The sequence below is a fragment of the Cryptotermes secundus genome, unplaced genomic scaffold, assembly GCF_002891405.2.
Source record: "Cryptotermes secundus unplaced genomic scaffold, Csec_1.0 scaffold407, whole genome shotgun sequence".
NCBI classification, from domain to species: domain Eukaryota; kingdom Metazoa; phylum Arthropoda; class Insecta; order Blattodea; family Kalotermitidae; genus Cryptotermes; species Cryptotermes secundus.
Window position 1 is genome coordinate 1107302 of NW_019741981.1, and position 13099 is coordinate 1120400.

Here is a 13099-nt window from a genome sequence, read left to right on the forward strand (position 1 = left end):
TTATTATTATACAGCCCTCTGTTGGGCCTTGACCGCTTTTTTCAGTGTCTTGACCCTATACACAGTCAGTATAGTAGGACTCCTTGAATGAGAGACCAGCCCGTTGCAAGGCCGCTACCTACACACAGAACAAACATCCATGCCTTGAGTGGCAACAGAATCCACGATCCCTGCGTTACACCGTGCGGCCACTGTGACCGGCGGTAACTACACATTACAGTAATAAATCCTATTTAGAGTCACGTTTTAAATTGTATAAATAACAAACTTGTCTTCAAGTATGTATACTGCATCCAATCGCATTACACAGCTGGCATGGGTATATGCAAGCATTCCTTTCTTCCCAACAACCAACTGCAAAACTTCTCCAAGTTTTCTTCAACGAACAGGGTTCTGATGATCAAACAGGCCTAAACATGTCCAAAAATAACGTTAACAATAAATTGCACGGCTTATCCATATCAACGTCATATACCTTCCGCGACATACTGCATCGCTTCATCGACACCAACTGCCGTTCCAAATTCTAAACTAATTCAAAATTTCGGAAGTGAAACTTCCACCAACCTAACACACTACACGGTGTCAACCCAGAAGGCAATATGAAAACAAAACATGTTCAATTAATATATGGGCCATAAGGAGTAGCCTGAACTCCCACCAGCATACAAACCGCAACAGTGGCGAAGCCTAGTAGTAGCAGAGCCTAACACTTTTACGACAACAGTTAATTAAAAAGCAACAGAACTAAATGCCCCAACCCTATGCTTTTATTCACGGCTTAAGAATATTCCATGAAGCATGCATCTACGTCACGGCAAACGCCATTACTTTCGCTCAAGGCCAGACAAGACACGGAGCGAGCAAGTTCATGGACACCGGAATTTCTATGCCTAATGTCCAAGGAGGTTACAATGGAATGGCACTGCACATTCTTCGGAGGAACCCCTCCACACTGCTTAGCTGTAACGTGGCTCCTTCCTTTCAACGTATCAATTACCAGCACATACAAAATATCTGCAATCGAACTACTAAGAACCGCGATTTTAAATCCGAAAAACAAACACTGAGACTTACGGGGTAAAGGTAAAACTGTCTCTGAATTTAATTAATTAATCACGCCATGAAGACGAACGGGGGAGTGCTGGTATAAGTCCATCATTCTTCACCTCGGGACTAGGTGGAGGTGAACAGCCAGTTTCATGCCCCTGCCACTTTACCCCCGGGCAAAGAGCACCCGATAGCAACTGGATAGGAGGCTGTGTGAGCCCGAGAGCAGGTCTGAATGCTGTGAGGTAGACAAAAATCTATTTTCCCTGCTGGGACACGAGCACCGCCCGTCCAGCTCGTGGGCCGTCACTATATCGACTGAGCTATCTGGGGAAAATAATGAAATCAAAGACACCTTGCAATAGGAAATCAATTTTGGGATTCCAGGGAGTACAACAAAGCTATGGAACGAATGATATGGGTTCGATTCCCGGAAGGGAATGTTTCTATTCGCCACGCGTGCAAGCTCTGGAGTCTAATATCTCATCTAGCATACACTGGGCAATCATTCCTGCAGTAAATGCAGTCCAGAACGGAAGCTGACACTGACCTCTATCTAGTTCGATACAGGTGACACAAAACGACCGCAACCTCTCGCATGTAAGAGTATGATATCCGCACGGGAAGGGCAGGAGTCGAAATACTTCACGCTATTTTTAGCCCACTTTCCTTACTGTCTTTTATTTCAAGATGCGGTTCCATTAGGGGGTATTTTTTTTTATTTTCGTCAGTACACGTTCTACGTGTACATGGAACACCACGCATCCGTCACGTTTTCTGAAAACGCAGTTTCGGTAAAACAAAAACAAACTCAATGAGGTTTTGGTTTTGATAATTCCCTCCACTGGTCCCCGTTTTTAAATAATTTACTTCAAAAAAAGAAGAGATGGTGAGAGACACAGAAAAAGAGAGAACATTCAAGCGTCAGTTGCGAGGCAATGAAATAACGGACAGCTCGAACAATTTCGGGTCTGTAACAGCTGTTACTGCGCTGGAAGGCTATGAGGTATAAGAAGAGATGCAAAAACGATTTGAAATGTATCTTCTAAAAAGACTTAAACTTCCAGATAGTCCACGGCGACGAATTAAATATTTAGAACTTGTTCCCACTGGTTTCTAACTTCTTCGAAACCCTCTCCCCCTTCTCCGGTTTTCACTCTTATTCCTAACTTTACACCACTCTCCTTCCACCAATGACCGTCCTCTCTATATACAAGGTATGTATATTCAACCACTGGTAAATGCTGAAGTATTAGTATATATATATATATATATATATATATAGTGCTGGAGTAACAAGACCATATATATAGCCTTCCAACTCAAGCATTCCTTGTTCAACACTAATTATGTAATATAAACATATACGCGTAATTCACCTCTAACCAAAGCCGTGGTGAAGGAGGAGATTTGCTTTCGCTCTGTGCCTCAATGACGTGGTCCTCAAGCACGAGAACAACTTCAATCTCTTACCTTCCCACTATCAGTTTACCAGTAAATGTACTGTAAAGATGTCGCGATACCAATTCGGCCCATCAGTTACTGTCGTGGTTTTCCTCGCTCCATCTAACTAAATGTGGGGACAGTACCTCAAAGTTGGCAAGACCGCTTCATTCCATGTCCTTCCCAATTGCTTTTTCACTGTCAAATAAACAGTAAATAAATAAATAAAGACAAAAAATGTGCGTATAACTAGCAATCAAGGCGCGTTCACATAATGAATGGGATGGCAACTGCATCGCTGACACGCAAACCCAGTGTGCTCTCGTCGACTTGGTATGAGACAAAGAGGCATACTCCTAAAAAGATCTAATTTGGGTCTCCGTGTAAAGTGTCCGTTCTTTTTTCCCCCCGGCTTCCAGCAAAATTTACTTGTGTCGGCAGATTTTGGTAAAATTCTCCGATATAAACTGTCACATCCCGTGGGAGCCAAACTGTTAAAATGCGAAGAGACGAACGGAAATAAAGATGACTGAACGGTCAGACAGATCCGACGGTGCTCCTCGATGTCACTCTCAATTCTTGCGAACGCGCCTGAAACTGAAACATTTCGAACGGTAACGATTTCCTGTCCCCCCCCTAAAGAAAACACTTTCATCCTTATAAAAATCGTCTGCCAATGCACAAAGCGTCAAGACCCTGCACTGCATGTCTGTGGCAGTCTTCCCATCCCACACCCAGCCACGGCATGGCCGCCACAATCGCACTGCTGACGACACGGTGCTAAGAAGTATCAATATGGAATGCGAGACGACGGCAGGCTCAATTCGTGACTGAACTGGCGACTGCACGACACTCGTGTGCTACCGGAAGAACGAACTCGTAGTTCGACTAGGAATGGAGCTTACAACAGAGGATAATATTAAAAGGGAGAAAAGGTTTTGAGGATGTGAGCTGGTTGAGTGGACTCGCTATGAGGTCCAGTGGCGGTTTCCTCTCACACTGCTGCACAAAAACAAAACACACTCCGTGGGCCGTGGTCCGCAAATAAACTATACCGACTGAGCGACCGCAGCTTATCAGCGAAATTAGTGCCAACTGTTGCGGATAGATGGTGTCGCGTGGTCAGCGCAACGGATCCCCACGGCCGTTAATCTCGGATTCCTAGACCGGAGCCGCTATTTCCTTGAAATATCTCCACAATTATCCTCACGGGGTTGAGGGGACCCCCTTCCAGAAAATCTGGTAGCGCCGGGAATCGAACCCGGGCCTCTGGATCTGTAGCCAGGAACTCTGACCACTAGACCACAGATGCGGTCCACTGCTGCACAACAGCACGGAAATTCATGAATATCTGAGTAATTAGTTACTGGACAGAAGTGATGCTCAGGCATTAAACACACGTTTCATTGCACTCACTGTCTTGAGGGGTATAAATGAGATCTGCTCACAGTAGCTCGACAGTCTTTCTTTCTGGTAACGTGTTAAGATCAGAACACCGATCAAGGATGAGACGGAAGTTGCAGGAATGGATGAGAAGCGCGTACATTTTGGTCGGTACACCTGACGATAAGAAAACTCTTTGAAGGCTCAGGCGTAGAGAAGAACACAATATTAAAACAGATCTTGCTGACTTAATATATGAGGTTATGGATTGTATTCAGGTGACTTAAGACAGGGATCAATGACAGGCTCTTGTAAACGTTGCAAATAAACTTTGGATCCCATAAGAGGGCGGAAATTCTTGATCAGGTGACCGATTATTAATTCTCTTCTCTAGCAGAACTTTGCTCCTTGGAGACCGTTAAAAGAATGTTGCCTTTCTCGATTTCAGTCCATCACTAATCTCTGTCTAAAAACAAACTGCATCAAGCAGTAATGCATCTTTATACTTGTGCGTGTATGCGCCCGTCAGTATTGGCCGGGACAAGTCAACCCTCTGACGCCGAGTGGTCAATATATATACCATCTACTTTAACACAATGAAACTCTGCATTCTGCCCTCATAGTACGCATTTGTGTTTGTGTTTCCAGTGAGGTACGAAATGAATTTCTAGATATTATTCAGAAGGAATTCGGTCATTATAGGGTCAAACCACGTATAAAGCCTGACCTGCGCATACGCGTACCTGCACTGTGTCCACGTAACACAGGCCTGCACACAAGTATGGACACGAATACAAACCACTGGAAGACTCAAGCGGAAATCGTACTTCAAAACCATCCAAGAACGGATATGAGGAATTCTGAACACCGCTTATCACAACAATCATTGTCGTAATGACTGAGGACATTTTAAATGTCCGCGTACAACTGACTCTGTTACTGATCTCCTTCTGTCTGTTGTCCTCTTGCAAAAGAACGGACATACGCATGAACCACGCTTATGAGACTTTGTCGTTAGTTTGATATCACACAAGACGGCACAAATATATCTGGTTTTAATTTATTCCGTCACTTCACGACATTGCATCACACAGTGATTTTATGTACTGCTGAATGTGACTGTACGCTGATGACAAATGTCAGATTGGGAAAGATGTGCGAAAAGGCGACAGTGACTTCCTTCAAACTATAGACCGGAAGTGAACAAAACCGCGAACCAATGTTAAGATGGCACAACACCGGTCGCGAATTACCAAATTTACGTATGTCGTGTTATTTATGCACAATTGTTATTTATATTCCTATAATTGTCCCATCTCAGTCCATGTTCTTGGTTGATAAACAAACTCGGTGACTTTAGTCCCCAAGCGAACTATACCGACAGAGCGACCCCGTTCCTGACCCACTGCTTCTCAGAAAATCTGGTAACGCCGGGAATCCAACCCGGGTCCTCTGGATCTACAACCAGGAAATCTGGCTACTATACCACAGATATCGGCCTGAAAAAATACGGGGACGTTAATCGCTACAAATTCTATTTCAGAAAAGCGGTTGAAAACGGACTATATCCGATTTCGTTTCGATTGGCATTCAAGACGTTCATTCCTTTCATACTACGTAACACAAAATGTCCAGGATTTTGTAAAAACTTTTGGTCCTTTTAACACACATGTATTTGAAACTGCATCTTTGCATATCTCACACTAGGCATAGTTAAAGTTCGTTAAAAGGAGTGGTGTACAGTCAATTTCACACACTTCATATAAATCAACATGAAGTTGTAACAAAGTTTCCTTTCGCATAACGGAGAGGAAGTCCCAACCAGAAATCAATAGACAAACCATACGTGCTTCGCATTCTTAACTCTCGAACGACATACAAGCGTACAAGATCTGCTTCCGCCCGGATCCCGATAATGTTCAGTACATGACCGTGGTGCAAAGCCTCCGTCAGTAGCTTACAACCACATGAGCACTTTTAATCAGACAGGGTACGAAAACTATGCCCATGACGGGTACTCTTCCTCTATACGTTTCAATTTCCTGCCAACAATGGCACCAGTATGGCAGCCACGCGAACTTATTCTATCTGACATTCAACGTACGTTACAGAAATGTTATAACAGTCATAATTAAAAGAATGCTAAACCCACAAAACAGTGTTAAATCTATATTTAACGTCCAATTCCGTGAGATAACTAATGACTCATTAGCCTCAATCACATAAATTGCATTAATTGTATTTCTGAACGTTACAATAGATACAAACATGGCGACAGTTCGGAACTTTCAGTATATGATACAAATTTAACGCAATCTTAATGTGTGCTGGGGGCACGCGGTAGCGTAGTTGGTTGAGGGGCTATGCTACAAGCCGGAAGGTCGCGGGTTCAAGTCTCGATGAGGTCACTGGATTTTTTTCATTTGACCTAATCATTCCAGCCGCACTATGACCCTGGGGTTTACTCAGCCTCTAACAGAAATGAGTACCAAAAATTAATTAAATAATTTTCCTGGAGAGTAAAGCGCGGCCGGCGCGTAAGGCTGGCAACCTTACCGCCATCTCTGAGCCGATTGTCTAGATAATGTGGGACTCTCAACGTCTCACAACCCTTTGGGCCTTCACGACCTGGTACAGGGATAGCTTTACTTATTTTTAAATGTCTGCTACTGAGAATTATGAACAAAAATGGAACACTGAACTATATCGTTATTACATATAAATACATACTGAAGCATCTGAATTGCAAGTTCCTTTGGCACTACAGTCCCAATTTGGGCCTTGGCCTACCTCCATGAAACTCTCCGTTTTACTTCGGTTTGCTGGATCTTAGACATTCGGTAGGACTCCTTGGGCAAGACACAAACACAGAAAAACACACACAAGCACTGAACATCCATGCCCTGAGTGGGATTCGAACCCACGATCCCGGCTTCCGAGCAAGCGAAGACAGTGCATGCCATGGACGGCTCGGCTACCGTGACCCGCCCTGAATTGCAAGTACATGTCACAAATTCTTCCCACTTCATACTGGGCGACGACAACCCTGTTTCGACGGAAAGTCTAGTCTTGTTTCGAAGCCACTGAAATGTCAGCTTTCAACCGAAGACAGTGGCAGCCGATGATCCTGACATTACAAGTCAGCTGCCTCAACTGCTGAATTGCATAACGAAGGAAGACATGAAAAGAAAATCATGAATGGTGAACAGGCAAAGATTCTGAAAAGGTGGCCGTGGTTTATTTCAAGTTACTAAGCCGCCATAGGCCGGTCACGGTAGCCGAGCGGTCTAAGGAATGCACTGTCTTCGCTCGCTCGAAAGCCGAGATCGTGGGTTCGAATCCCACTCAGGGCATGGATGTTTGTGTTTTTCTGTGTTTGTCTACAGGTAGAGGCATTGCGACGAGCTGATCACTCGCCCAAGGAGTCCTACCGAATGTGTAAGATCTAGAAAAACCGAAGTGAACGGAGTTCATGGAGGTAGGCCTAGGCCCACTGGGGCTGTAGTGCCAAGGAAAAAAAAAAGCCGCCATGAGAAACTGAAAAAGAACGTTCAAAACACACAGGACGCTAATTAGACGGGCACAGATTCGAACACGATACCTCCCGAGTACAAATCTAAAGTGTTTTCTGATATACCAAGCTGATCGTTGGAACGTTCTTATCCATCAGTCAAAACATGAGGCGGATGTTTCAATGTTTTGCAAGCAGCGAAACGTCGCAGAATTCAAAAGCAAAGTCATGAGGCTTCAGAATGTCACGTACAAATTCTTTGCAAATTATCTTCTTAAGGGGCGTACGAAATAATGTCCCAGGCGTTTCAATCATTAATAATTTCAAAATTTCGTAATTATCTACAACAGGCAATGGAGGCGGATGAGAGGCCCACAGTTCTACCCCTCCCATACATTCAATTGCAACAGACAGTTTTCATTCAAGCTCACGTCATTCTTTCTACTCTACAATATTTTGCCAGTGACAACCACACTCAGAATCAGACCCACCCTCTGTCGGAATCAGGAAACAATTAAAATCTCACCACCTGCCACATACACGGGCATTTTCCAAACTCAACGAGAAAGTGTTCAAGAGCCACAATAAGCTCATCGTGCATATGAATCATCTCCACGGTTCAGTCAAGATGAATCTTCATTGAAGCTTCATGCAAATTACCAGAAACAAAAGGAAGAATACGCGTATATCAAAGAGAACACATGTGAAGCAAAAGAGTCAGTATCATAAGAAACTACGACAACCCAGCAAATTGGGTAACACTCTGACTAGTGTACGGAAGGTACACATTCTGGATCTCCACCGGGGCACAGATAGTTTTGAATGAGGGTTTCCGTGGATACCTCCCACATGATCACTCGACGCTAAGCTGCCTAAGAATTGGAAGAAGAGATGTTCCGATGCACAACAAAGGAAAAAAGACTAATGTAAATACATATAACAGTGTAAAACTGTCTCATGCTGCTAAGAAAAAACAAAACCAACTCCGTGGCCTGTACTCCGCAAGCGAACTATACCAACCGATCGAACGCCCCTTGTCGGCGAAGTGAGCGTCAACTTTTATGGATACAGGTGTCATGTGGTCAGCGCAACGAATCTCGACGGCCGTTAATCTGTTTTCTAGACCGGAGCCGCTATTTCCTTGAAACAGCTCTTCAATTATCCTCATGAGGCTGAGAGGACCCCGTTCCAGGCCCATTACTTCTCAGAAAATCTTGTAGCGCCGAGAATCGAACCCGGGACCTCTGGGTCTGTAGCCAGGCACTCTTGACTACTAGACCATAGAGGCGGTCGTCATACTGCTAAGGCAAGGGATAAATGTTGGGAACGTGTTCATAAAAAGACACTCATAGGAAGCACTGTCGGTAATGGCACTACGTACGAGTAGAAAATCCTCATACCACGAACACGTTAAATCTAAGGTGGGGGAGGGGGATACTGGAATCCCTATACTGTCAGCTGCAAGCAGACTACAGTGATATGAGCGCCACAAGCAGCAAGCCGGGGAAAAAAAACTGCTGGGGACGCAAAATACTGTTCCATGAAAATGTTTGATAAACGAAGAGTTCTAACCAGCACCAAAAGCCAACTTCCCTGCTCGCAGATTTATACTGCTACAAATCTGTTTATCATCATCTTTGTTAATAATTTTATTCCTGTGCTTATTACTGCTTAAATTCAGATTCCGTTCAGTTAAAACTTTCGGACATACTTTCAGAGCTTGAAGCAGTAATCATGTCCGTACCTGTTCACTTAAAAGGTAAACTTTCATGCAAAAATTTCTAGGTATGCGATTCATATATGTCCATATCAAATTTCACGCGTCCAGCTCCGAACGTTCATTGGGTACCGCCATCGAATCGGAAGGAAAATTCGGACTTCACAAGCGGACACTTTCTTTTACGTGCCATAAAAAATTTAGACAAAAGTTCCCTATTTCTCAAACTTCTATTATTACACGGCATTACACGTGACTGCCATGAAGTTATTAAAGACTGCAGGAAATTGAAATGTGCCATGTTCGGGTGACCTCCAATGGCGTAAGGTCTTACCAAATTTTGTCACAACCGGCCAGTTGGTTCAACAGCTGGAAAGGCGGATACATGCAGGTCTACACAGACATACAGGCGGCACAATGATAGCATAAGCCTGCTGCTTAGCATTAATAAACAGAGTGGGCTAAAAATAGGAAGATTTACACATCGGAATCCAAAATCTGCATTTGTAAAAGCACTGCCTTTCTGCGATTTCTTCTTTCGAGAAAACAAAGCTAGGTAGAAGGTAAGTTAAAGTCGTCCTTGTGCTTAAGTACGACGCCATGAACACGTGAGGGGGACTAGAGGTAAGGCTCCACGCATTTTTGTTAGCACTAGATGAGAGTGAATCATCAGGTTCAACTTCCAATTACTTCCCCTCCAGGGAAAGAATCCCCGGCATGGGGGATAGGTCAGCCCCAGAGATAGTGGCGAAGATACTTCCTTTCTCGGAATCGAACTGGATCAACCAGCCCGAGAAGACAATGGTAACTTTGTATTGGAGGGTGAATGTGTCCCAGAACCTGTCTGGTCATGGAGACGAACGGGCCAGTTGTATTGAGTCTACCCCCATTCCCGTCTAACGGGTTACATTATTAACAACGTCTGAAAGCCGAACTGATTTTCTCGCGACTGCATTTTGCTGATCGCTATCCCATGTACACAGCTGGTTTCTCACAGGACTAGCAACATCCAGTCCGTTCCATATATGTTCTCTTACCATTTAGAATCTTATCTTCGTGCCTGTCATTTCTAATAAACGCAAACTCCAAATTAATTTACATTCCGAACCACACAACATGCGTATACAAATACAGAGCCTACTTACAGCTACAAGCAAAGCGTCAGACTAAGCAGGAACTTGAAACACTTGTGTGACTGCACGAGAAGCTCCCTCACATTGTACTGACCTCAGCGAATTTCTAGAGAACTCATCGCAACAACCGGCAGTTTCACACGGCCAAAGAGCGCTCGTGGTAACACTGGAAATGTACAAAAAGGTGCCACCACGCCCATAACAACACACAGTGTAGGGCCTAATTAATGTTCCATCATACGAAAAGCCACACCCAGTGTGAACACACGTAAAGACATAGCTACATGTGACACAAACTCCATGGTGCAGGGCATTCCGTAAAATACGTTACTCCTCCAACCAGACATCCGCTTATTTAACGCACACTTCGATGTTACTTGCACTGCCACTATAAGGAAAAGAAGAAACTTTCTCTTCGACGGGAAGGATGAGGCAGCTGACTCTCTCAAAGAGCAAGGCAGCCAGCCAGAGGATGAAGCGCGTATCATACAAAAATTCCCCGACACCGACGGCTTTGCGGTATCCTAAACAGGTCTAATCATACAGCCTTAAAAAATTGTCAATGCAGACAACAAATCACCTTCTGTGCCCATGAATGTGGGCCTTGGGTCTTGAACTATAAGACCAACGTCGAGACTGGCTGCCTAAGACGGCACTGAAGCGTGGAAGTGTCTACTTCAGAAGAAAGGCTAATATTTGCGGGGTCATTTCGTAGCTTTGATAGCAAAACGTTTACTTTCCCCGCGATCAAATCTACGTTCTTTCGAGTGAGTCGCCCTGCGCCTCCACAAGAGCTTCCGTTCACTTACAATTTCAACTGCCACAAACCCCTCTTAATCCCACTCGTGCATGATGAGTACTGGGGCACCTTGATATTTATCCCGAAAGGCCTCCATACAAACCTCTCTAGACCCCCACGACCTTTATACTATTCTCATCCCCTCCACAGTCTTCCAATCTGCAGCATTCCACACAGCCTCATCAACATCGGCACTTCTCACTCAACTGTTCTATTATAGTACGTGTATAGCAATCTGTTGTTAAGTGCAGCTCATCGAAGCCTCCTAGCGCTAGTATTCTCGTTATCTGACACCCAAAACGCATACATATTTCAGCCTTCTTAGGCCCAAGTATCTTCCAACGTTTCGGTTTGCCTTCCCCAATCAGGCACTGCGATCTGCACTCACACCCTTTGGCAAAGCTGCTATCCTCTACATCGCATTATGGAAAGCAAAGGGGGAAATGGCAAAGTTCGGAAATGAAGAAGAGAATCGCATGGAATGTTTATGCAAATACCGGTATATCCCTTTACAAAGATGCACTCAACAAGCTGGTCACAGGCTGATCACCTGCTAGATAGGAGCTTATCAAGACTGCACAGAAAACAATCACAAATCGCTCCTACCCGGCAGTTCTAGGCGAATCATCGTGAACATCTCGGAGAAAATCTGTTTCATGATCTATTAATAATTTCCATACTGCCAAGTAACACACAAAACTGCCCTATCCTGTTTACATGAACTATTCTTTCGGTTTCGAATCTTCGTGCTCGAAGGGGTTCCGCAGTTAAAATGGAAAAAAATATATTGCCCTGATCTATACATGTAACAAAAGTGTCACATATAGAAGCCTAACTGCATAGTGCACACAATAATCACTTTACAAATAATAAATGTTGCGATATGCTACAAAATAAGTAGGTATACAATCTAAACAGTACGTATGAATGTGAAATAAAATCAGGCTAAAAAATATTCGAGATTTGGCACACAATACAGCAGCATTTTAAACTCTGAACCACATTGCACTAATGTTCCTAATCAGCACATTATTTACATAAGTAACAAAAACAAGAAGTTCTGGGAAGAAATAATCGTTTATTTCCCTTGGTAACACGGACAGTATAGAAAATGCGTCCAACAATTCTTCTATTGTTCCGTGTGTTTGATGACGCATTTTTACCAAGCCGTTTCCTAGCAATAATAGGATTTTTACCGAGCCGTTCTGTTTGAGATCCGCTGCCAGGAGACGACTAGCGAAACGGAGAATCCTAGTGCATGTACAATGGTGAACTGAGGGTGTGTAGAACAGTGATAGCGTTATAATTGACTGTGATTAAGAGAACTTGTAACCAATGTGCCAATAAATCCCATCATATGTCCCAGGACCCGTTATCTTCGTCACGCGTACCCCCTACACGTGTTTTGTCGTTCTTATACTATAGTATTTTTCACGTGAACTTATGTATTTGTATTCGAAACTGTGCCATCTTAAGGATAAAGATGTAATATAATTCGCCGTTTTTATGGACAAAGCTGGTAACAAGGTGCGAAAAGAATAAAGGAAAGAAAGAAATGGGGTACAGGATGAAGGTACGATACAATTTATTCCCAGATTAACTCCATCGCGGTTTTCCACCAGTAACAATAACGTGGATGTTAAAATTACTGGAGGTGAAGATGAAGACTATAGTCAGACTGCTAAGAACTGAGAGCCTAATGTTGAGGTTTTGCTAAAATGATACAGAATCTTCCATGTAAGACGGGGAATTACTCGATCAGTTGAGGGACTATTAGGTTCTCAGGAAGGACTCCCTGTTCTAACAGTCTTATTCTCTGATTTGTGTCTCTGTAATTGCCTTTACCAAGTTAACATTTTACGTTTATTTACCTGCTACATTTTTGTCCACGAGGTACATTTTGAAAACCAAAGATGTTAATATGGATGTAACTTATCTGATTATCACAGTATCTTATTTCTTCTCGATAAATAAATAACAGACCATAATCATTGTTCTCTAATATTTAAGATATGGAACCTCTATACACTTGCAAGAACTTTATTTTGTGCTATTTTCGGGCT

General features: G+C 43.5%; 1 protein-coding gene across 3 annotated transcripts in view; it reads right to left on the bottom strand.

The window, feature by feature from the left end:
• LOC111872920 (polypyrimidine tract-binding protein 1) overlaps window positions 1–13099 on the bottom strand; it is a 670096-nt gene that overhangs the window by 585841 nt on the left and 71156 nt on the right. The window contains exon 1 of one of the 3 annotated variants that reach the window (XM_033754885.1): window positions 10250–10306. The exons of the other annotated variants lie outside the window; for them this stretch is intronic. The gene's annotated coding sequence lies outside the window, so the exon portion shown is untranslated. Of the gene's footprint in view, window positions 1–10249; window positions 10307–13099 lie in introns of those variants that run through there. 3 annotated transcript variants of the gene reach the window in all.